General features: G+C 36.2%; 1 pseudogene; it reads left to right on the top strand.

Moving 5' to 3' along the window:
- The first annotated feature begins 11,580 nt into the window (after nt 1-11,580).
- On the top strand, nt 11,581-23,462 carry LOC120138344 (annotated as a pseudogene).
- The last annotated feature ends 716 nt before the right edge of the window (nt 23,463-24,178 follow it).

Here is a 24,178-nt window from a genome sequence, read left to right as displayed (position 1 = left end):
TTATTATCAACAGAATATTAAGATTCTTCTAAACTCTCTTAGTTTCTGTTAAATCAACATGAATGCAACCAAGGGATAGATTAAATCAATCTACTATTGTCTGACATACTATTTTTAATCCCCGTGCTCTATATTAATGCTGGTTCCCATGTGATGTTTTTATTATGTATGCTGTTGTCATGTTACTTGGGGAAACATAGCGCCCCACTCATACCTAGCTATTTGTTTTTATATTTTGAATCCACCCCCTCCTAAATTATTAAACACCCGCATCTACTTCTTCAAATCTAAATTTTTGGAACCCTATGTTTACGTTCAATTGAAGCAGTTAAGCAAGTCCACCACCCCCATTCGATGTTTTGGTTTATTTTATCCGTCTGAAGAAAAAAAACAAACTGCGCTCTTTTTCTAACAAAAACAATACTACTTCTCCATCCCCACCACTTCTTCCCTTTCTCCTTCAATCTCCTGCTCCGGCCTCCGAGCCATCAGCTGACCGCCGCCTCCGCCAACGGCGTCTTCTTTGCCCGCCCTTCCGGCTTAAGAAAGTGAGTTCTTGCTTCTTTTTTGTCATTTGTTCTTGAGGCCTGGTTATCTTGTTTCTAGCTCCCTTTGTTCATTTGACTTGGATTTTTTTCCTCTTTTCGTTTTGGTTATAATTTATTACTTGTTATGTTATGTATTGTCGTGTTGATTATGATTCTGTTATTTTGGGTCTGGATGGTTGATTATTTGACATGTGGTACCATTTCTGAGATCGGACGGTTATACAGATTGGGCCGGTGTACATCTATAACAATCGAGTAAAAACAGCTTATATATATATATATATATATATATATATATATATATATATATTTCCCTTTTTACGTCAAGAAGTAGTAATTTCTCATGTATCTATCTTATAATTACTTCACATACACCACGGTTTACTTCTGCATTTTATAATATAAAATTAGAAGGTGTATATTTGAGAAATATAAAAATCAGGCAATGAAATGTGAAACAAAATTGAATAGTTTTTTAAATAAAAAAAAGAAAAAAGAGTTTTCGACGAGTATGACAGCCATTGGAAGTATCCTTAAAGGTTGTGGCATAAAGTTCATTGTGAATTTTAATCCAGAAAATGTAGTTTTTGTCCTTTTCTTATAATCTAAGTCTGACATTTTAGTATATATATAATTTTTAAAAACATATTTTGATTTTTTATAACTTTTTTCAAAAATTTAGAATCAATATCAAATTAATATAATTTACAAATGTTAGGACTTAAATAATCAAATCCAATTGGTTAAGTAATTAAAATGTAATCTTAATAATTTGACGATCGAAATATAGTTTATTATTAGTCAAGTGACTATGGTTGTAGATTACTCAAAGAAAAATGGTAATAATAAGGTTTAAATATACTTTTAGTATGTGAATTAGGCATATTCTTTCAAATTAGTGTATGATCCTTAATTTCATTATTCTTTTCATACTTTTATGAAAAAAAAGTTAAAAGTAGATAAAATTAAAATGTTATTACTAATAAGAATACAATTTTTTAAGATCCAAAACTATTGAGTTACCAAATACTATAATAATGAAAAATGTTGGAGCAATCAAGACAATAAATTGATTGAAAAGAGAAAATGATATTTGAAGACAAAGAAAAAAAAATTAAAACATTAGAAAAGTCTATCTTAGAAATAAAACTCTGTCAACTCCGGTCTGTCAAGGAATTATGGCAGCAGCCTGCTGCTATTGTTTTGTCAAAGTTTGGCATGTTTATTGTTGAAATTTTGAAGGGATAATCACCAAATTGAGTCATTGAACTTTAGGGTATTTATACAATTAGTTCTCAAGCTTCAACTACAAATATCCTATCCCATTTAGCTTCAAAATCATTCCAAAAATCATAAATCATTTCTTTCTCCCAATACTAGAGAGTTTTCTAGTGAGTAGTGAGTAGTGAGTGCTTTGTAAACACCTGTAAATTTTCTCTTTAGTAAAAGATCTGCAGCAGTCCGAAGACGTAAGAACAATTGGCTGAACTCCGTTATCAATTTCGGGTATTATTTTTCCGCTTTTATTTCGCATTATCACTATTCTGGTTATAGGGAAATTATTTGTACTCGGGTTTATTTCCCAACAACTGGTATTAAAGCTTTTGGTTGTGAATTTTGTCAATTTTTTCCGAGGTTGCTATTCATTACTATTCATATGAATAGTAATTTTGTGAATAGTAAAAATTTTGTCGGCGATACAAGTTTGTCGACGGAGGTGTTATAATACACGGTGGTTCGCACAAATTGTCAGAAATGGTCCAAAGAAGCCAGATTCGAGTGAAAGCGATGGCTGCAGACGAAGGGAATGTGAAAATTGAAAAGTTTGATGGTGCGGACTTTGGCTTTTAGAAGATGCAGATTGAAGATTTTTTGTACCAGAAAAATCTATATCAACCTCTCTCAGGAAAGCAACCAGAGGGCACGAAGAATGAAGACTGGGCTCTTCTCGACAGATAATCCCTCGAAGTTATCCGATTGACGTTATCCCGTAATGTTGCTTTCAACATAGCAAAGGAAAAGACCACGACAGGTCTTATGGCGGCTCTCTCCATTATGTATGAGAAGCCATCGGCCTCAAACAAAGTTCATTTGATGAGGCGATTATTCAATTTGCGGATGGCGGAAGGGGCATCAGTGGCTCAACACCTAAATGAACTCAACACAATCACAACCCAGTTGAGTTCAGTGGAAATTGAATTCGATGATGAAGTTCGAGCTTTAATTCTCTTATCATCTCTACCAGACAGTTGGAATGCTACTGTTACAGCAGTCAGCGGCTCGTCGGGAAACAACAAATTAAAATTCGACGATGTTCGGGATATGGTATTGAGTGAAGAAATTTGACGGAGAGAATCGGATAAAGCATCAACCTCCTCAGCCTTACACACAGAGTCTAGAGGGAGAACTTCAGAAAGAAATTCAAATCGTGGTATTTCCAAATCCAGAAGGGAAAAATCAAGAACGAGGAAGAAATATTTTACCTGTTATAACTATGGCAAGAAGGGTCACTTTAAAAGAGATTGCCGAGCACTGAAGAAAAATACCGACGCACAGTAATCTGCCAACGTGACAGAGGAGACATGTGATGCCATGATTCTAAGCGTCAACAGTCCGATTGAATCATAAATCTTGGATTCAGGGGCATCTTTCCACTCCACCCCATGCCAAGAAATCATGGAGAACTATGTCAGTGGTGATTTTGGGAGGGTTCATGTAGATGAACCCTCGAAGATCGTCGAAAAATGAGACATCCGACTAAAGATGCCAAACCAGACCACCTGGAAACTGACAGGAGTGAGACATATTCCTAGCCTCAAAAGAAATTTAATTTCTGTAGGACAGCTTGATGGAGAAGGTTATAGTACAACTTTTTCAGGCTGTGAATGAAATATTACCAAAGGAGCACTCGTCATTGCTCGTGGTAAGAAGACTGGTACTCTCTATGTAACCTCAAATTTAGAGAATATCATTGTTGCAGCAGATGCTGATGGAAAATCAAACCTATGGCACCAAAGGCTTGGTCATATGAGCGAGAAAGGGATGAAGACACTTTTATCAAAAGGGAAGCTGTCGGATCTAAAGAGTGTATATGTCAGACTATACGAGGATTGCATCTTTGGCAAACAAAAGAAAGTCAGTTTTGCAAAGATTGAAAAGACACCCAAGGCAGAAAAGTTAGAGTTGGTTCATACTGATGTATGGGGACCATCTCCAATTCCATCTCTTGCAGGCTCACTATATTATGTCACCTTCATCGATGATTCTACAAGGAAGGTGTGGGTTTATTTTCTGAAGAAGAAATCAGAAGTCTTTGATACCTTCAGAAAATGGAAGGTCATGGTGGAAAATGAGACTGGTTTGAAAGTAAAGCGATTGAGGTCTGATAATGGAGGAGAGTATAGAAATAGAAGATTCAGAGATTTCTGCGCAAACAATGAGATCAAGATGGAGACAACAGTTCCCATGACACCGCAGCAGAATGGCGTAGCAGAGCGTATAAACAAAACTCTGAATGAACGTGCCAGAAGCATGAGGATACATACCGGATTACCCAAATTTTAATGGGCTGAAGCTATCAACACTACAACTTACCTTATCAACCGTGGGCCCTCAATTCCTTTGGATGGCAGAATACCAGAGGAAGTTTGGAGCAAGAAAGAAATAAACCTTTCACACTTAAGAGTGTTTGGTTGTATTTCTTATGTACACATAGACTCTGCTGAAAGAAGTAAACTTGATGCTAAGTCCAACAAATGTGTCTTTGTTGGTTATGAAAGCGATGAGTTCGATTACCGGTTTTGGGACTATGAAAATTGAAAGATCATCTCAGAAGCAGAGAAGTCATTTTCAATGAGAATGTGATGTACAAAGACAGGGCAACCATAGAATCAAGTAGCTCCAATAGCAAAGCTGAAATAAAGGAATTTGCTGAGTTTGAGGAGATTTCTGGAAATGATGTTCAGATCAGTCCTGAAGTAGTTCAAGAAGAACCAGGCACACCAGAACTGAGACGTTCCTCCAGAATTCCTAAACCAACCCAACGTTATTCGCCTTCTTTGCACTACTTGTTGCTGACTGACAATGGTGAACCATAGTGCTATGATGAAGCAATGCAGGTGGAGGATTCAATCAAGTGGGAGTCTTCCATGAAAGATGGGATGGAGTCGCTTATGTCAAATCAAACGTGTGAACTAGGTGAATTACCATCAGGCAAGAAAGCACTCCATAACAAGTGGATTTACAGGATCAAAGAAGAGCACGATGGGAGAAAACGCTACAAAGTAAGATTGGTTTTCAAAGGCTTTTAGCAAAAAGAAGGTATTGACTACAATGAAATTTTCTCTCCAGTCGTGAAACTATCTACAATTAGACTGGTGTTAAAATTGTAGTTGCAGAGAATTTACATCTTGAGCAATTAGATGTGAAGATAGCTTTCCTTCATGGTGATTTGGAGGAAGAAATCTATATGAGGCAGCCAGAAGGCTTCATTGAGGCAGGCAAGAAAAACCTGGTATGCAGGTTGTTGAACTATGTTTCGATATAACAATTTAAGGCAAAATGGTTTTTGGACTTGAATTGAATTTAAAAAATGTTTTTGGACTTAATTGAATTTATTCAAAGTTTTTAAAAGGTTTCAAAAATAATTCAAAATCAATTAAAATTCGGATTTGAGCCAAAAATATTTTAAGGGGTTTCAAGATTGCCCGGGGGGTATAGATTCCCCCCCAGGGGGTACAGATACCCCGGGTACAGATACTCCCCTGCAGGTTTTTGCCTCCGAGAAAAACAGAATGTCCAGGGGGTACCGATTCCCCCCAGGGGGTACCGATTCCCCCCCTGTTCAACAGCCCAACGGTCATAATATTTGAATATTATGAAGGGGTATCGATTCCCTATATTCTGGGCAACCATTTTGAGTATAAAAATCATCCCCAAACGGCTCCAAAACATCCCCAACAGCTATATACGACTTCAAACTCATTCCAAGCTATAAATACAAGCTAAGGACACTTGAAGAAGTAAGAGAACAACTATCCAAGCAATCAAACACAAGAGAAGAATTTTTCATTCTTATTTCATCTTTCTCTTGTATATATTTTGTTCTTGTGAGCTCAATCTTGTAAACACCTACCTTAGAGAGGTTTTCTTGTTTACTTATTTTATCCTTTTGTAAAGGGGAAAGGTTCTAGCTTATCCCGTGTAAAAGCTAGGGAAAGGTTCTAGTTTAGCCCGGAAAAACTAGGGAGTTTGTAAGGTTACTCTTTATCCTCAAAAGAAAGAACAAATTAGTGAATTTGTTAGAAAATCCTAGGTGAGGAGCTAAGGTAGTGGACGTAGACTTTGTTTGAGAAAGTCGAACCACTATAAATCGCTGTGCAATTCTCTATCTTTCAATCTCCTTACTCCCTAAACACAAAACCGTTCCGACCCCTCTTTGCAAATCGTTCCGGTTGTCGTTTCGAGCTTCCAAAAATCCCAACAATTGGCATCAGAGCCTAACTCATTAAGAAGGTTTAACCACCTTGAGACGATCCTCGAAGAAGCTCTACCAATTCCCGACACGACCGAGAAGATGGCTTCCACCTCCGGTGCTTATTATCTTGAAGAATATCCTATTATGGATTCACAACCGGTCAACAAGCCACCTTTCTTCAATGGAGCAAATTATTCACATTGGAAGAATAAGATGATATACTTCATTCAATCATACAATCTAGGAGCTTGGTACTCAATCATGGACGGTTACTTCTTTCTACCCGGCAAGTACAACGATTGGAGTAGAGAAGAGCAGAAAAATTTTCAGCTTAATTCTAAGGCTATACATATTCTATTTTGTGCTTTAGGCCCAAATGAATATGGAAGAGTCTCATCTTGTTCCAGTGCCAAAGAAATTTGGGATAAGCTCCAAGTCACTCATGAAGGAACCGACGAAGTGAGGGAATTAAAGAAAAGTCTTCTCAACCATAGCTACGAGAACTTCAAGATGAAACCCGATGAAGACATCAAAGCTATGACGGATAGATTTTCTATGATTGTCAACGGTCTCAAGGGATATGGAGAAGTAATCCCAAATGAGAAGCTTGTGAGGAAGATGATTTACTCTCTTCCAAAGGAGTGGCAATCAAAGAAGACGGTCATTATCGAAGCAAGAAACCTAAAGTCTCTCACTCTCGACGAGCTAATTGGTTCCCTTCTCACTCATGAGATGATGGTGAAGGAAGATGAAGAAAGGGAAGAGAAGAAAAACAAGAAGAAGAAGAAGAAGAATGAGGACGTAGGCATCAATGAAAGCTATCAAGATTCAAGTGATGAGGTTGATGAAGACGATGATGAAGATGAAGTAGTCAACCTATGCCTCATGGCCACTCATGAAGAAGTTGAGGTATCTTCTAACTCAAATGAATTTAATTCATTTACTTTTGATGAGTTACAAGATGCTTATAATAGGTTGTATTTGGGATTTGAGACCATGAATTCCAAATATACGAAATTAATTTCAAAACTCAAAATTAAAGATAATTTGATTTTGAAAGCAAAAGTTGATTTTGAAAATCAAAATCAAATTTTGAAAATCAAAATCAAATTTTGAAAAATGATTTAGAGCTTTCAAAAATCAAAATAAATGATTTAGAAAAGAAAAATTTTGAGTTAGAAGTTAAGCTTGAAGGCTTAACAAAAGAAAAAGAATTAATTTCTAAAAATAACCTATTATGTGTAAAAATGGAAAAATGCTCACATTGCCATTTTCATGGTCATTTGGAACATACTTGTCCTTTGAAGAAAGGAAAACATTTTAAAATTAGACAAGTATGGGTTCCGAAAGGAACAAGGGGCATTGAAACTAACGTCCAAGGATCCAAAGCAATTTGGATACCAAAATCGAAATGAATGTCTCTTGTAGGTGTGTGTGAGCAATGGTGATGAAGATGATGATATTCAAGATGCTCTAGCCACACATGAAAAAGGAATGGGTAACCTCTAAGCTTAATGCTTTTAATTTTGGTTATTTGGTTGCTAATTTAATTTTAAGCATGCATGAGTTTTGATTTTAAGTAATTATGTATTATTTTTAATCTCATGTATGTTAAAAAGAAATTATGATGAACATTTTAATGTCTTAATAATTTTTCAAAATTTTTAGTTCATCATAATAAAATTTTGGTCAAAATTGGTTGTAATGCAATTGATATCTCTCTAACAATTGATATCAATTTTTCAAATACTTTGATTTTACAAATTTTAAAAAATTTTGACCTAAATTTGAATGTTTATGCATGTGGTTTAAATGAAAATGATATCTCTCTAACAATTGATATCAAAATTTTTAAATGCATAACATTTTTGGAAAACTTTATGCATATGCACTTAATTTTAACAATTGATATTAATATCAAATTTCAACAATTGGTATTGCATAAAGTATTTTAGACTTGGATATATTGAATTTCATGTGCCTCTAACATGTTTGTTATTATTTGTAGAAATTCAATATTTTGTTTAAGTGTCATGAACTTAAAAGCTTAATTTTATTTGGAATGCATTTATTCAGGGGGAGTTTTGATTTTTCAAATGATTTTTAAAATGTCAAATTTACTACTTACTCTCCAAAGTTATTTTGAATTATTTTTGTTTATTGAATTATTTTTGATATAACAAAAAAGGGGAGAGGTTATGGTTTGAAAAATTCAATTTCTTAATGAAAAAGGAGAAAATGGGGAGCTTAACATTTTCATATGTTTTCCAACAACTAGTATCTTTTTCATTAAACGTTTTACTAAGGGGGAGTTTTGTCAAAAACAATTTTTCAAATGTTTTGTTATATCAAAAAGGGGGAGATTGTTGAACTATGTTTCGATATAACAATTTAAGGAAAAATGGTTTTTGGACTTGAATTGAATTTAAAAAATGTTTTTGGACTTAATTGAATTTATTCAAAGTTTTTAAAAGGTTTCAAAAATAATTCAAAATCAATTAAAATTCGGATTTGAGCCAAAAATATTTGAAGGGGTTTTAAGATTGCCCAGGGGGTATAGATTCCCCCCAGGGGGTACAGATACCCCGGGTACAGATACCCCCTGCAGGTTTTTGCCTCCGAAAAAAACAGAATGTTCAGGGGGTACCGATTCCCCCCCAAGGGGTACCGATTCCCCCCCTGTTCAACAGCCCAACGGTCATAATATTTGAATATTATGAAGGGGTATCGATTCCCTATGAAGGGGTACCGATTCCCTCTATTCTGGGCAACCATTTTGAGTATAAAAATCATCCCCAACGGCTATATACGACTTCAAACTCATTCCAAGCTATAAATACAAGCTGATGACACTTGAAGAAGTAAGAGAACAACTATCCAAGCAATCAAACACAAGAGAAGAATTTTTCATTCTTATTTCATCTTTCTCTTGTATATATTTTGTTCTTGTGAGCTCAATCTTGTAAACACCTACCTTAGAGAGGTTTTCTTGTTTACTTATTTTATCCTTTTGTAAAGGGGAAAGGTTCTAGCTTATCCCGTGTAAAAGCTAGGGAAAGGTTCTAGTTTAGCCCGGAAAAACTATAGAGTTTGTAAGGTTACTCTTTATCCTCAAAAGAAAGAACAAATTAGTGAATTTGTTGGAAAATCCTTGGTGAGGAGCTAAGGTAGTGGACGTAGACTTTGTTTGAGAAAGTCGAACCACTATAAATCGCTGTGCAATTCTCTATCTTTCAATCTCCTTACTCCCTAAACACAAAACCGTTCCGACCCCTCTTTGCAAATCGTTCCGGTTGTCGTTTCGAGCTTCCAAAAATCCCAACACAGGTTGAAAAAGAGCTTGTATGGTTTAAAAGAAGCTCCTAGACAGTGGTACAAGAAGTTCGATAGCTTCATGGGTAGCAATGGTTTTACCAGATGCCAAGCATATCATTTTTGCTACATCAAGAGGTTCTACAATAGCTTTATTATTTTATTGTTGTATGTTGATGACATGCTCGTTGCAGGCTCAGACACGCAAGCGATTATAAACTTGAAGCAAAAATTGTCGAAGCAGTTTGCTATGAAGGATCTGGGCGCTGCAAAGCAGATTCTTGGGATGAGGATCAAGAAAGACACAAAGTCGGGGACTTTGATATTATCATAGGCTGAGTACATCAAGAAAGTACTCTCCATGTTCAACATGCAAGATGCTAAACCAGTAAGTACACCTTTAGGTGTTCATTTCAGACTCTCTAAAGAACAATCACCAAAGACGGAGAAAGGACGTGCACACATGGTGAAGGTGCCGTATGCCTCAACAATTGGAAGTCTGATGTATGCCATGGTTTGTACCAGACCAGATATTGCTCAAGCAATGGGAGTTGTTAGCAGGTACATGAATAATCCGGGCAAGGTACACTGGGAAGCAGTCAAATGGATCCTCAGATATCTGCGAGGTACCACAAACAAAGCACTTTGTTTCAAAGGTGGAGATACGATACTGACAGGCTATGTAGATGCTGACTTAGCCGGAAATGTTGACATTAGAAGGAGAACTACAGGGTATGTCTATACTCTAGGAAGTACTGCGGTGAGTTGGGTGTCTCAACTACAGAAGATAGTTGCTCTCTCCACAACTGAAGCAGAATATGTCGCTGTTATAGAAGCCAACAAGGAGATGGTTTGGCTCCAAAGTTTCTTGGAAGAGTTAGGCAAGAAACAAGAAAACAATGTCTTGTATTGTGACAGTCAAAGTCCTATACATCTAGTAAAGAATCCGTCTTTTCATTCTAGAACGAAGCACATACAATTGAGATATCATTTTATCCGGTCTCTTCTGGAAGATTGGATTTTGAAACTTGAAAAGATCAGTGGTGCTCAAAATCTGGCAGACATGTTGACAAAGACGGTGACTACGAATAAACTGAAGTTGTGTTCAGCTTCAGTTGGCATGCTAGAATAACAAGACCAGAAATGCTACTGCATTGATCAATGTGTGAAGACAAATTAAAATCAGTCTTCAAGTGGGAGATTGTTAAAGTCAAGGAATTATGGCAGCAGCCGGCTGCTATTGTTTTGTCAAAGTTTGGCATGTTTATTGTTGAAATTTTGAAGGGATAATCACCAAATTGAGTCATTGAACTTTAGGATATTTATACGATTAGTCTTCAAGCTTCAACTATAAATACCATATCCCATTTAGCTTCAAAATCATCCCAAAAATCCCAAATCATTTCTTTCTCCCAATACTAGAGAGTTTTATAGTGAGTAGTGAGTGTTTTGTAAACACCTGTAAATTTTCTCTTTAGTAAAAGATCTGTAGCAGTCCGGAGACGTAGGCACAATTGGCTGAACTCCGTTATCAATTTTGGGTATTATTTTTACGCTTTTATTTCGCATTCTCAGTAATCTTGTTATAGGAAAATTACTTGTACTCGGGTTTATTTCCCAACACGGTCTTTTTTATTCTCTTTTAATTTTCTGAAGAACCAAACACCTAGGTATTTTATTATTAATAGTAGATTTTTTGGGAACGTGAGATTCTTATAGGAATGAAATCTACATTCTCCCGTTTGGTTGGCTAAGAATATCATTTCCAGTAATATTTTATTATTAATAATAGATTTTTTGGGGTATATTACCGGGAATGTCATTACCCCTTCCCTTAGATATTGTTGGATTACCAGTATTTTGGACTAAAATGCCCTTAATTTTTTTTCAAAAATATCATTCTTCTGTCATTGAATAATAAAAAATCTACGAATGTTAAATTACAAATTTATCCTTAAACTATTTTAGATTTACAAAAATATCTATAATTAAAATTTTATATGAAGTTCAGAAATTAAAATAAAATTTTACTATTTCATTAAACTTTTTTTACATTTTTAATTTTGTAAATAAAATTATATAATTTTATGAATTTAAATTTTTTAAAGAAAATATATAAATATTTTTCAACTTGTTAAAAAAACAAATATATAATAAAGACAATTTGATCAAATATACATTTTAATAATCTTTTATTCCTTTAACCAAACACAATAATCTCACGTTCCGTTAATTAAACATACCCTAAACAAAAATCCAAAATTATCTTTAGATTCGATGGAAGAATCTAATTTTATTTTCTCTGTTGCCTGGGCTTCTCTTGCAACATTGACAACTTTCACCCTTGCAGAAGTAGTTGAAAAGCTTGGGGTCTCTTAAATAAACTGTTGTATTTTCTTCGATAAGAAAATGGAGAGTTACTTGAACGAAAACTTTGGAAATGTGAAGCCGAAGAATTCGTCGGAAGAAGCTTTGGAAAGATGGAGGAAACTTCGTTCGATCGTCAAGAATTGTAAGCGTAGGTTTCGTTTTACGGCTAATCTCTCCAAACGTTTTGAAGCTGAAGCTATTCGTCGCTCCAATCAGGTTTTAATACTTTTGTTTTTGGGTTTTCCATGTTTTTCATTGATAGTTTGTTTGTTTGGTTCTTTAGGAAGTTTAGTAGAGTTAAATGAAATTGAACTATTTCTCAACCGAAAAAACTTATTTTAATTTTTTATGGGTTAGAAGTATCTGATTTCTTTATTTTTCACATCTAATGAACATGATATAAGCATCTGATTTGATCTTACAATTTTTAATCTTTTTGTGTGAGATAAAATTAGTAACTTTCAACTCGCCTAAGATTAAGAAGTTTGAAGTTGAATCTAATAAGGTTTAGATCAGCGGATCTATAAGTGCCTAATCAACTTTTTTCAATGTTTCAAATTTCTTGTTGAGAGCTCGATATACGCGTGCGTTTATTTGAAGTCCGGCTTTGTAAATCAACGGCATTGTGGTTTTCAGCTAGAATACGATGTTTATATCTCTGTGTTCTGAAGTTTTTCTGACGGAAATTCGATTGTCTAATTAGTGTTTTATGGTTTAAAATTGTTGCTATATTTGTTACTGAAAGTATACTTGGTTGACTTTATTCTGATGGTACTTAAGCCTTGCACTATTGAAAGTAGAGATTTACCTTAAATGAAATGGTTTTATGAGATAAAAGAGTTACTCGTACTAGAAATTTTCATGAACTATAAGGATGAAATACATGATCTGTTTGTGCATAATTTTTTATGTTAATTCTTTTGTTGTTTTTTTTTTCTCTGTGTTATAGGAAAAAATTAGGGTTGGAGTTTTGGTTTCACAAGCTGCTCTTCAATTTATCCATGGTAAGAACATCTCATTCGGATGCTTGGCAAGAGATGTTTCCATTATATGTTGATTCCTTTAATTTCCCAATAGGTTTAAACTTGTCTATTGAATATGAAGCACCTGAAGAAGTTAAAGCAGCTGGTTTTCAGAATTGTGCTGACGAGTTGGGATCTATTGTCGAATGGCATGATTTGTAGAAGTTGAAAATTCATGGTGGGGTTGAGTGTTGAAGTTGAAAGTCAAGCAAAAAATCAAAGTTAGGCACCACATTATGGAAGTTAGGCGCCGAAATTGTGAAGTTAAAAAGGGCATGATTATGTTGATTTTTTAGTAAGGGTTAATTACATTTTATTCCCTCCACACTTTAGGGTATTTATAAGATTAGTCCTTAAGCTTCAACTCTAAATACCCTAACCCATTTAGCTTCAAAATCATTCCCAAATCATTCTAGCTCTCTCTTAAGTGTTTTTTGTAAACACCTGTAAATTTTCTCTTTAATAAAAGATTTGCAGCAGTCCGGAGACGTAAGCATAATTGACTGAACTCTATTATTAATTTTAGGTATTATTTTTCCTCTTTTATTTCGCATTCTCACTAATCTGGTTATATGGAAATTACTCGTTTTTTGTTTTATTTCCCAACAACTGGTATCATGAGCTTTTAGTTGTGAATTTTGCCAATTTTTCTGTGAGGTTACTATTCATGTGAATAGTGAATTTCGTGAATAGTGAATTATGTGAATTGTGAAATTTGGTCGGCAATATGAGTTTGTCGACGTAGGTGTTCTAATACACGGTAGTTCGTAGAAATTGTCAGAAACGATCCAAACGAAGTCAGATTCGAGTGGGAGTGATGGCTGCAGACGAAGGGAATGTGAAAATTGAGAAGTTGGATGGTGCGCTCAAGACCTTCTTGGAAGGACTTAGACCAGGGGCAATGCTCGGGAGAGAGCAAGGTGATGCCAGAGACTTTCGGAGGTCATAGCTGTAGCCGGAAAGCTGACTGAGCTTGCAAGTGTCAAGCCAAGTAGCGATGTGTCGTCTACGCCCATGCCCAAAGATAGTGACAATAATGAGGGAGACCGGGAAAAGGTGCAGCAGGGAGATGGTAGAGGAAGCTCTTCGAATGACTAATGTGAGTCATCGACTGTTAATAGCCAAGGAAAGCCTTCGGGAAAGAATGATAAGGCTAAGTCCGGTGTGAAGAAGAATGGAAGCAAGGAAAAATTGAAGTGCTATTTCTGTGATGGTCCTCATTTGATTAGAGGATGTCCCGAGAAGCGTCGCCTTATAACCATCATGAAGAGGATGGGAGAAGGAGAAGTAGCGGGAATTGGCGCTGTTGCAAGTGTTAAAGCAGCCAAGCCAGGGAAAAGACTTGGTTCGATTGAGGGGGTCAATGCAGCCAAGCAAAGAACAAGACAAGACAAGGTTGTTGATGTTAAGGCAGCCAAACCCAAAAGAAAGCCCGATGCGATTGCGAGTGTTCAAGCAATCAAGTCAGGGGATAGACTTGGTGAGACTACGTGTTCCAAAGTAGCCGAATTAAGGGCCAAGGATGGTGCGACTACAAGTTCTCAAGTAGTCAATCCAAGATCGAGGCGTGACGAGATTGCATGTGTCAAAGCAGTCGAGCACGGGAAAGGACACTGTGAGATATCAAGAGATAAAGCCGTCAAGCCGAGGGTGCAAAGTGAGCAAGTCCGCTTACAGTATGCCAGGATGGAGACGTGACCCAAGTTGAGGAGTCTCAGGCATAAAGGGACACTTAAGGAGTATGTGAGCCAATTTAGAAGACTCATGCTCAAAGTCCCAAGTTTGACTGAAGAAGATGGGTTCGTCACCTTCATGTTCGGATTGAAGCCATGGGCGAAGAAGTGTTGGAGCGAAGGGAAGTCAAGGAGCTGTCTAAAGCCTTGACAACCGCCGAGTCCATCAAAGAATTTGGAGTAAAGAAGAACAAGACTTCCAAAGCAAAGCCGAAAGCCGAGGGTAGCAGCAAGAGATTCCGTGATGAAGGCAAGTCAGAGGATGAGGAATGTTGTTCTCGAGTGGCAGAGAAAGTCCACTCAATGATGAACCAGATGGTGAATCTGGTGAAGATGTGTGTAGACTTGACACAATTTCAAGTGTCAAAGATGCTAAGCCGATGGTAAGAGTTGAGCAAATGATGGGGCACAGACTTAAGATGTCAGCAGTGTTGCAAGATTACCCGAGGGGAGCCAAGTCATCCAAGGTGATGGATGAGCCCAGGATCGAGTTGTCCAAAGAAGAGGACGAACCCAGGATCGAGGAGGCGTTGAGACTTGGCTCAGTACAGTTTGTTTCTGCCAAGGCGAGTAGAGGCCAAGTGCAGGAGGAGTTGTCCATGTCCAAGGAATTTGCTGAGCATATTCGTGTAGAGAACATGACTTCAGATACTATCATAAGAGAAGGGTCGAAACAAGGGCTTGCCGAGGATGTTAAAGTGAGGAACAATCCTTCAAAGAATAATAGACAAGAGTCGATGGAAGCCAAGACGTTGAGGGACAATGCAACCATAGAGAAACTATCTATTTGCAAGATGGAAAGTGAGCTCAAACCTTCGTGTTAAAAGGAAGGAGGCAAGAAGGGCCATAGGACTTTGCCGTGAACTTTGCCGTGAGAAAGTACCGATGCATGGTGGTGCAAAGAACTCCAATGATAAGGGTTCAATGCGAGGATTGTCAGACTTCATGTAATAAGAGGGGCTGACGCAATTTTGAGTATGCTATGGTTTATACCAAACCAGATATTGCTCAAGCAATGAGAGCTGTTAGCAGGTACATGAACAATCCGGGCAAGGTACACTGGGAAGCAGCTAAATGGATCCTCAGATATCTGCGGGGTACCACAAACAAGCACTTTGTTTCAAAGGTGGAGATACGATACTGACAGGGTATGTAGATATTGACTTAGCCGGAAATGTTGACATCAGAAGGAGCACTACAGGGTATGTCTATACTCTAGGAAGTACTGCAGTGAGTTGGGTTTCTCAACTACAGAAGATAGTTGCTCTCTCCATAACTGAAGCAGAATATGTCGCTGTTACGGAAGCCAACAAGGAGATGGTCTGACTCCAAAATTTCTTGGAAGAGTTAGGCAAGAAACAAGAAAACAATGTCTTGTATTGCGATAGTCAAAGTGCTAACCATCTAGCAAATAATCTGTCTTTTCATTCTAGGACGAAGCACATACAATTGCGATATCAATTTATCCAGTCTCTTCTGGAAGATGGGATTTTGAAACTGGAAAAGATTAGTGGAGCTCAAAATCCGGCATACATGTTAACAAAGACGGTTACTACGGACAAACTGAAGTTGTGTTCAGCTTCAGTTGGCATGCTAGAGTAACAAGACTAGAAAAGTTGCTGCATTGATCGAGGTATTAAGACAGATTAAAATCAGTCTTCAAGTGGGAGATTGTTGAAGTTGAAAGTCAAGCAAAAAATCAAAGTTAGGCACCACATTATGGAAGTTAGGCACCGAAATTGTGAAGTTAAAAAGGGGCATGATTATGTTGATTTTTTAGTAAAGGTTGATTATATTTTAGTCCCTGCACACTTTAGGGTATTTATAAGATTAGTCCTTAAGTTTCAATTATAAATACCCTAACCTATTTAGTTTCAAAATCATCCCCAAATCATTCTAGCTCTCTCTTAAGTGTTTTTTGTAAACACCTGTAAATTTTCTCTTTAGTAAAGATCTGCATCAGTCCGGAGACGTATGCATAATTGGCTGAACTCCGTTATCAATTTCAGGTATTATTTTTCCGCTTTTATTTCGCATTCTCACTAATCTGGTTATAGAGAAATTATTAGTTTTTCGTTTTATTTCCCAACATTGAGGATATAGCAGCCAAGCTCTCTACTTCAGTTGTTGACGGTATTCCTAGTTCTGAGCATTTGATAAAAGAAAGGAAACGCATTTATGGAATTAATAAGTTTACCGAAACCCCTCAACGAGGATTCTGGGTTTTCGTGCGGGAAGCCCTTCAAGATACAACCCTTATGATACTAGCTGTTTGTGCTCGTCTCTTTCTGTTGGGATTACAGTGGAAGGATGGCCGAAGGGTTCCTATGATGGTCTAGGAATTGTTTTGAGCATTCTGCTCGTTGTGTTTGTCACTACCACAAGTGATTACAGACAATCTCTACAGTTCAGGGATTTGGACAAGGAGAAGAAGAAAATAACGGTTCAGGTTACCAGAGATGGGCTGAGGCAGAAAATATCAATATTTGATCTAGTTCCTGGTGATATTGTTCATCCTGCCATTGGAGATCAGATCCCAGCTGATGGACTCTTTATTTCGGGGTTTTCAGTTTTGATAAATGAATCCAGTTTAACTGGTGAGGGTGAACCAGTTAATGTAAATGCAATAAACCCTTTTCTCCTCTCTGGAACCAAGGTGCAGGATAGATTGTGTAAGATGCTTGTGACTACTGTTGGGATGAGAACTCAATGGGGGGAAACTGATTGCCACTCTTAGTGAACGTGGAGATGATGAAACCCCATTGCAGGTCAAACTGAATGGAGTTGCCACAATTATTGGGAAAATAGATCTGTATTTTTCTGTTGTGACATTTGCTGTTCTGGTACAAGGATTATTTAGCCGCAAACTAAAAGATGGCACACATTGGACTTGGTCTGGAGATGATGCAATGGAAATGTTGGAATTTTTTGCTATTGCTGTTACAATTGTTGTTGTTGCCGTTCCTGAGGTACTGCCTTTGGCTGTTACATTAAGCCTTGCTTTTTCCATGAAGAAGATGATGAATGACAAGGCATTCGTTAGCCATCTGGCTGCTTGTGAGACAATGGGATCCTCTACAAGTATTTGCAGTGATAAAACTGGTACATTGACTAGTAACCACATGACTGTTATGAAAACTTGCATTTGTGAAGAAATCAAGGAAGTGAGCAACCCCAACGAGAGTAATCATTTTAGATCTTTAGTTCCTGAATATGTTGTGAAAATTTTACTTGAGTCAATATTTAATTAACACTGGAGGAGTAGTTGTTAATAACAAAGACAAGAAAATTGAGATACTCGGAACACCAACAGAAACTGCCCTTTTAGAATTTGGGTTATTGCTTGGTGGGGATTTCCAAGCAGAACGAAGAGCATCAAAAGTTGTGAAAGTTGAGCCTTTCAACTCTGCAAAAAAGAGAATGGCTGTCGTTATAGAGCTTCCTGAAGGAGGCTTCCCATTGCAAGGGTGCTTCTGAAATAATCTAAGCTGCATGTGACAAATTAATAAGATCAAATGGGGACGTTGTTCCCCTGACTGAACCATCCACCAATCATCTAAAGAATACAATTGAGTAATTTGCTAGTGAAGCTCTTCGAACTTTATGCCTTGCTTACATGGATATGGGAACTGATTTTTCTGTTGACATCCCCCTTCCCCTTCAGGGATACACTTGTATAGGCATTGTTGGCATCAAAGATTCTGTACGCCCTGGTGTTAAGGAATCTGTTGCAATATGTAAGTCAGCTGGTATTACTGTTCTAATGGTCACTGGAGACAACATTCACACTGCTACGGCTATTGAAAGGGAAATTGGAATTTTAACCGACCATGGTATCGCAATTGAAGGTCCCGATTTCCGGGAGAAATCTGTAAAGGAATTGCATGAACTTATTCAAAAAATACAGGTCCATTTCTTTATTTTTCTTTCTACATTAACTCTATAAACAATATTGATTATTGTGCTTTTTCATAGCCTCCAGGTATTAGTTGACTTCAGTTTAAATTTTATCCTTAAAAGTGATTGCTTTTAAAAATGCTATGTGCTACTAAGCAGCTTCCCAGGAAGTCCTGTTGTTAGGTTGCTCTGCATACTTGATAGACAGTACCTATGATGACTTTCTTATAAAGCTTTAATATGAACCGTTGACCTTGTATTTCAAATTGATTATGTTTAGACACTAGATTAAAATATTACTGTTCAGGGAAAACTGTTGGATTATCTGTATTTCTTTAATATAAAGTTTCTATTTAAGTTGAACTGTAAGGTGAATATGGTACTAGTACTGAATCAGCACTTGGAGCATTGTGTGACAGTAAGATTAGCCTGTTAGCTTATATTGCAGTGGACCAATCTAGGGATTTGTCATTCGGATGTCATAATTTGAAAGGAACTGTCACCAAATATATGAAATTGATGCAGGTAATGGCTCGATCTTCACCTATGGATAAGCATACTCTTGTCAAACTCCTACGGACTACATTTGGAGAAGTAGTTGCCGTCACTGGAGATGGTACAAATGATGCCCCTGCACTTCATGAAGCTGATATTGGGCTTGCGATGGGCATTGCTGGGACTGAGGTACATCTTACATGTTCCTTCACTTTCCTTTCAGAAAAGATATAAACTTCCAACATAAATCTCACTAGTGGCTAAGTCTGAAAATTTTGTACTATCGATTAATTTCATTGAAGATGATATGAATTTAGACTAGATGTTAGGATGATGAATTCTTTGCTTGTTGCTCGTTTTTTTTTATCCATGCTTCATTTGAATCATAGAAATGCACATGCTCAATCTTAAGCTGCTTTGAAGGGTTTGTATTGCAAGATTACCCAGCATAAGTAGGTTATGATCAATGCTGCAGCTTTATAAAAAATGAGCAGGGTTCTAAGTTTGTCGGTTACTGCATGTAATTTGCTTAAAACGGATTCACAATTTACAGGTGGCCAAAGAAAGGCAGATGTCATAATCCAAGACGATAATTTTTCCACAATTGTAACAGTGGCTAAATGGGGACGTCAGTTTATATAAATATCCAAAAATTCGTTCAGTTTCAGCTGACTGTCAACGTGGTTGCTCTAATTGTAAACTTTTCTTCAGCCTGTTTGACTGGTAAGAGACCCTATCGTTGTTACTTTGATACGGGCTTATACCTTCTTTTAAATGATTTTAACAATATTGCCATTCCCTGTTAATTTCGGATTTGATATGATTTCATGTTTCTCAGGAAGTGCTCCACTCACAGCTGTTCAACTTCTATGGGTCAACATGATCATGGATACTTTAGGGGCACTTGCATTAGCTACCGAGCCTCCTAATGATGACTTGATGAAGAGATCTCCAGTTGGTAGGAAGGGAAACTTCATCAGTAATGTAATATGGAGGAATATTTTAGGGCAGTCTGGATATCAATTTGTGATCATATGGGTTCTTCAAACAAGAGGAAAGGCCTTTTTTTCATCTCGATGGCTTGGACTCCGATTTGATATTGAACACCCTTATTTTCAACTCATTTGTTTCTTCCAGGTAACGTTAAAATATTTTTGATCTTTGATTTGATTTCTATATGTTTGAACTTTGAATGTTTATATATAACTACATCAAAACAGGTTTTCAGTGGCTTTTTTAGTCCTATAGCATCGTTTTTAAGCGCCGCTAAAAACACAACTAGCGTTAGTAAGAGTGCCGCAAGACACGCGTCTAAAACGAACGTCGCAAAAGTTAGCGACGTTCGTTTTCCTAAAACGTCGCAAAAGGTCGAGTTATATAGCGGCGTTTGTTCTTTCAAATGCTGCTATATGTTGTGATTTATAGTGGCGTTTTTGTCTACAAACGTTGCTAATAATCTTGTTTTTAGTGGTGTTTTTTGTCACAAACGTCACTAATTCTATTGTTTTTAGTGGCGTTTGTAATACAAAATGCCGTTGTATATTATGATTTGTAGTGGTACTTTTACCACAAACGCCGCTATTTGCAAAAGGTTGGCATAGACAGGTTTGATTGGGTTGCTCTTCGTTGAACCCGTAAATTGTTGATCATCACTATCTTAATCCTTAAACTCCCATTAATGCTAATATAATATTATTTTACTGATGAGTTTAAACCTTGGGTCTGATGACATTATTTAAAGGGTTGGTAATGGCATTTGTATTTTGCAGTAACCAGAAGCCTAGTTCTCTCAAGCAACATTCTTTTCGAATCTAGAGAATATGAAGGTAAGTAATTTATTAAAGAAAACAATTTATCATCAATCATCGTACATGATATCTTTAAAGAATATTAAGTTCAAAGCTTTCAAACGAAACTTTCATAGCTTTAAAGAATATCTTTGCACTTTTTGGATCCCCAAAGCTTTGAGCAGCCTGAAGTATACGAGAGAAGATTGTTCAGCACATGATAGGTATCAAGTGGAGCACATAGCATTTTATAACTTGGAACTAGCTCTTACCAAGATCAAGGATTGGTGGAGCAAATTTCAAAGCTTGAAATGCCACCTGATATTAAATAATGAAAAAATTATAATCTTGAGAGCAAACATATCTTGGTAAAGAAGAGGGCAAAGTCATCCATATCCAGTAAGATTTTGTGTACCTTGCACAAACAACAAACATAACAATAGGTGCAGATTAAAAGGAAAAGAAAATTGACAAAGAGCAACTGCTACACCAAAAACTGCAGTTGTTTCTTCAACAACACCTAAAATAACCAGACACAAATGAATAATATGAATGAATATATGAGAACAAGCACTAAATTGTACTAGAATAGGAACACATGAAAAATGAAATATTGCGTGAAACAAAATCAAGCCAAACTAAAACAATTTGCTGAGCCATTTAAGTGGCAATTCACAATACATGAAAATTTTCAATCCAACAACCAACAAATTTCCACTTTGTCATTACAACCTTTTTATTTCAAACCAATTTATAGCAAATAGTGTGTTCCAGTAATAGGATCTGGTTATTTTTTACAATCCATATAGATAACCAAAACAAAATAGAACAATAGCAAAGAGAAGAAAACTTGATCAGATTGTATGTTGTATATCAATTTGCCTAGACAGTATGAACAAATGAGTAACTATTATAAATAATGAGTCTTCCTAAAAGATAGTAGTTTTTTTCCCCTTTCCAAGCAATGTTTCAACTTTTTTTCATCAAATAGTAAACTTACAGAAGAATCAACTCATTTCATTTTCATTAAAAACAATAACAAGTTTTGGTGAAAAAGGAAAATAAAACAAAAGAAGTTTTTAATCTGAACCCATAACGAAACAAATTAACAAAACCTTACTGTATCCCCGATCTGTAACTGAATTGACTAAGAAAGTGCAAAAGAAAATTTTGGTCTCTTTCTTCTATGCAATCTAATTCTTTATTTTTTTAACGAGGATCGAATTAAGATTGTGTCTCAATGTCCGCCATGCAGTGTATTAAGCAACATTATATAAAAGAAAAAAGCAAGGACAACCATCAACACAAAACCATACACATCCTTCCCATTTTATCAAGCAACATTATATAAAAGAAAAAAAAGGACAACCATCAACGCAAAGCCATACACATTTTCCCATTTTATCAAGCAATCTTAGGAGAAAATTCTAGGCAGAGTCGAAGCATATTTCAGCAAAAAGCTGGAATTTTTAAATTGGTAACCTAAACCTGCAAACTTTCTTGGGTTTCTTAGTAATGGACGAATGAAAGCACTGTCATTAAGGGAAGTGCCGAACAAGAAATGGTCACAAAAGCCATTCAACGCAGAATCAAGACGTAAAGGGTAATTTAACAAAAAAAAAATTTAAATTTAAAGATCCAACTAATGTTTGAAAACACGAACGCCATTCAAATTTTGGAATTTAAAAATTATCTCGACGGTGATAGAGAGGCCACGACGGCGTCAAACGGTGGCATTGATACTCGGAAAAATGACGAGATCGTGATGGGCGTGGCAGTGAAGGCCACGACGGCGTCGAACGACTCCAATCAACAACAAATTTGTTGGGTCTCTGCAAACGGCTGGGAGCAGAAAATGTTAGGGAAAATAAACTTGAGACCGGGCTGAAGGGTTAGGGAGATAAAAATTTTAAAAATTTGCGGCATTTTAAACCCAAACGCCGTTAAAGCATTGAACTATTGCGCTGTTTGTACAAAAACGCCACTAAAGTATTACTCTATCGCGGCGTTTGTTGAAAAAACACCATTATGGATGAACCCTACTGCGGTGTTTGTGTAAAAACGCCGCTAAAGTACTACTCTATCACGACGTTTGTTGAAAAAACACCACTATGGATTAAACTACTGCGGCGGTGTATAAATACGCCGTTGAAGTACTACTCCATCGTGGTGCGGCGGTGTATAAATACGCCGTTGAAGTACTACTCCATCGTGGTGTTTTGTATAAAAATGCCGTTAAGGTTTCCATTTTGTGGCGTTTAGAATGCAAACACCGCTATATGTTTAAAGTTAGTGACGTTTACTCTTAAAACGCCGCTAAAAATGCCGTTAAAGAACATTTTTGCTGTAGTGTATAGTCAATTTGTGTTCTCTATTTTCTTCAGGTTTTCAACGAAATTAGCTCTAGAGAGATGGAAAAGATTAACGTTCTCAAAGGCATACTAAACAACCATGTGTTCATGGCTGTGCTAAGTTGCACTGTCATATTCCAAATCGTAATTGTGGAATTCCTCGGCACATTTGCAAGCACTTGTCCTCTCACTTTACAGCAATGGTTCGTCAGCATCTGCCTCGGTTTCTTGAGGATGCCGATTGCTGCTGCTTTGAAGCTGATTCCTGTAGGATCAATAGGAGATCAGAGCAATACCGAATAGGTGAGTTTTGACGTTTGTCTGAGTTTTCATCTTGACGTTGGTTTTGACCCTTATTTTTTGTCATTCCTTCTGCTTAATCACTTCATTATACAGGAGTAGATTAGCAAACATTGGATATGATAGACGATTTGATACAGTCAAGTTTAACAAGGCTAACAAATATTTTGGTGAGGTTACTTAGACTACCGCAAGATATTGAATCTTTCGGAACATGCAAAAAATATGTTCTTTTACCAGAGCTTTACTTCGAGTTGAAGAGATTTGTACAGACATTTATAATTTGGATTTATGAATCACAAGCTTTTAAAAGCCTAAAGGGTTTTTACGTTTTAATCTTGTGTTTATTAAATTTTGAAGGCATATCTCATGCCAAAAAGTTTATGCTTTGGTTTAGCCTAAAAAGGATTGCCGTTCTTCATAAAGATCTTGAGTTTAAACGGTTATATTTGTATAACATGTGTTGTCGATAAAAGCTCCTCCAAATTATAACCCATTGTAGACACTCATTTTCATCCGGATCCTTTTTTTTATATATAATATCGTACAGTTTTTTTAAAAAAACCAGTTTTTGAAATATATATATATATAATATAGTTTTTGAAAACATTTTGAAAATATATATAGTTTTTGAAAACGTGTTTGAATATATATATATATATAATATATGATTTTTAAAACATTTTGAAAACATATATATAATATATGGTTTTTAAAAATATTTTTGAATATATATATATATTATAGTTTTGAAAACATACATATTATATAGCTTTGAAAATTATTTTTTAAAAATATATATTATATAGTTTTGAAAATTATTTTTAAAAATTTATATTATATAGTTTTGAAAATTATTTTCAAAAACATATATATTATATAGTTTT

This window comes from Hibiscus syriacus, unplaced genomic scaffold, assembly GCF_006381635.1.
Source record: "Hibiscus syriacus cultivar Baekdansim isolate YM2019G1 unplaced genomic scaffold, ASM638163v2 tig00110683_pilon, whole genome shotgun sequence".
Taxonomy (NCBI): domain Eukaryota; kingdom Viridiplantae; phylum Streptophyta; class Magnoliopsida; order Malvales; family Malvaceae; genus Hibiscus; species Hibiscus syriacus.
This window is presented reverse-complemented; position numbering and strand designations above follow the sequence as displayed.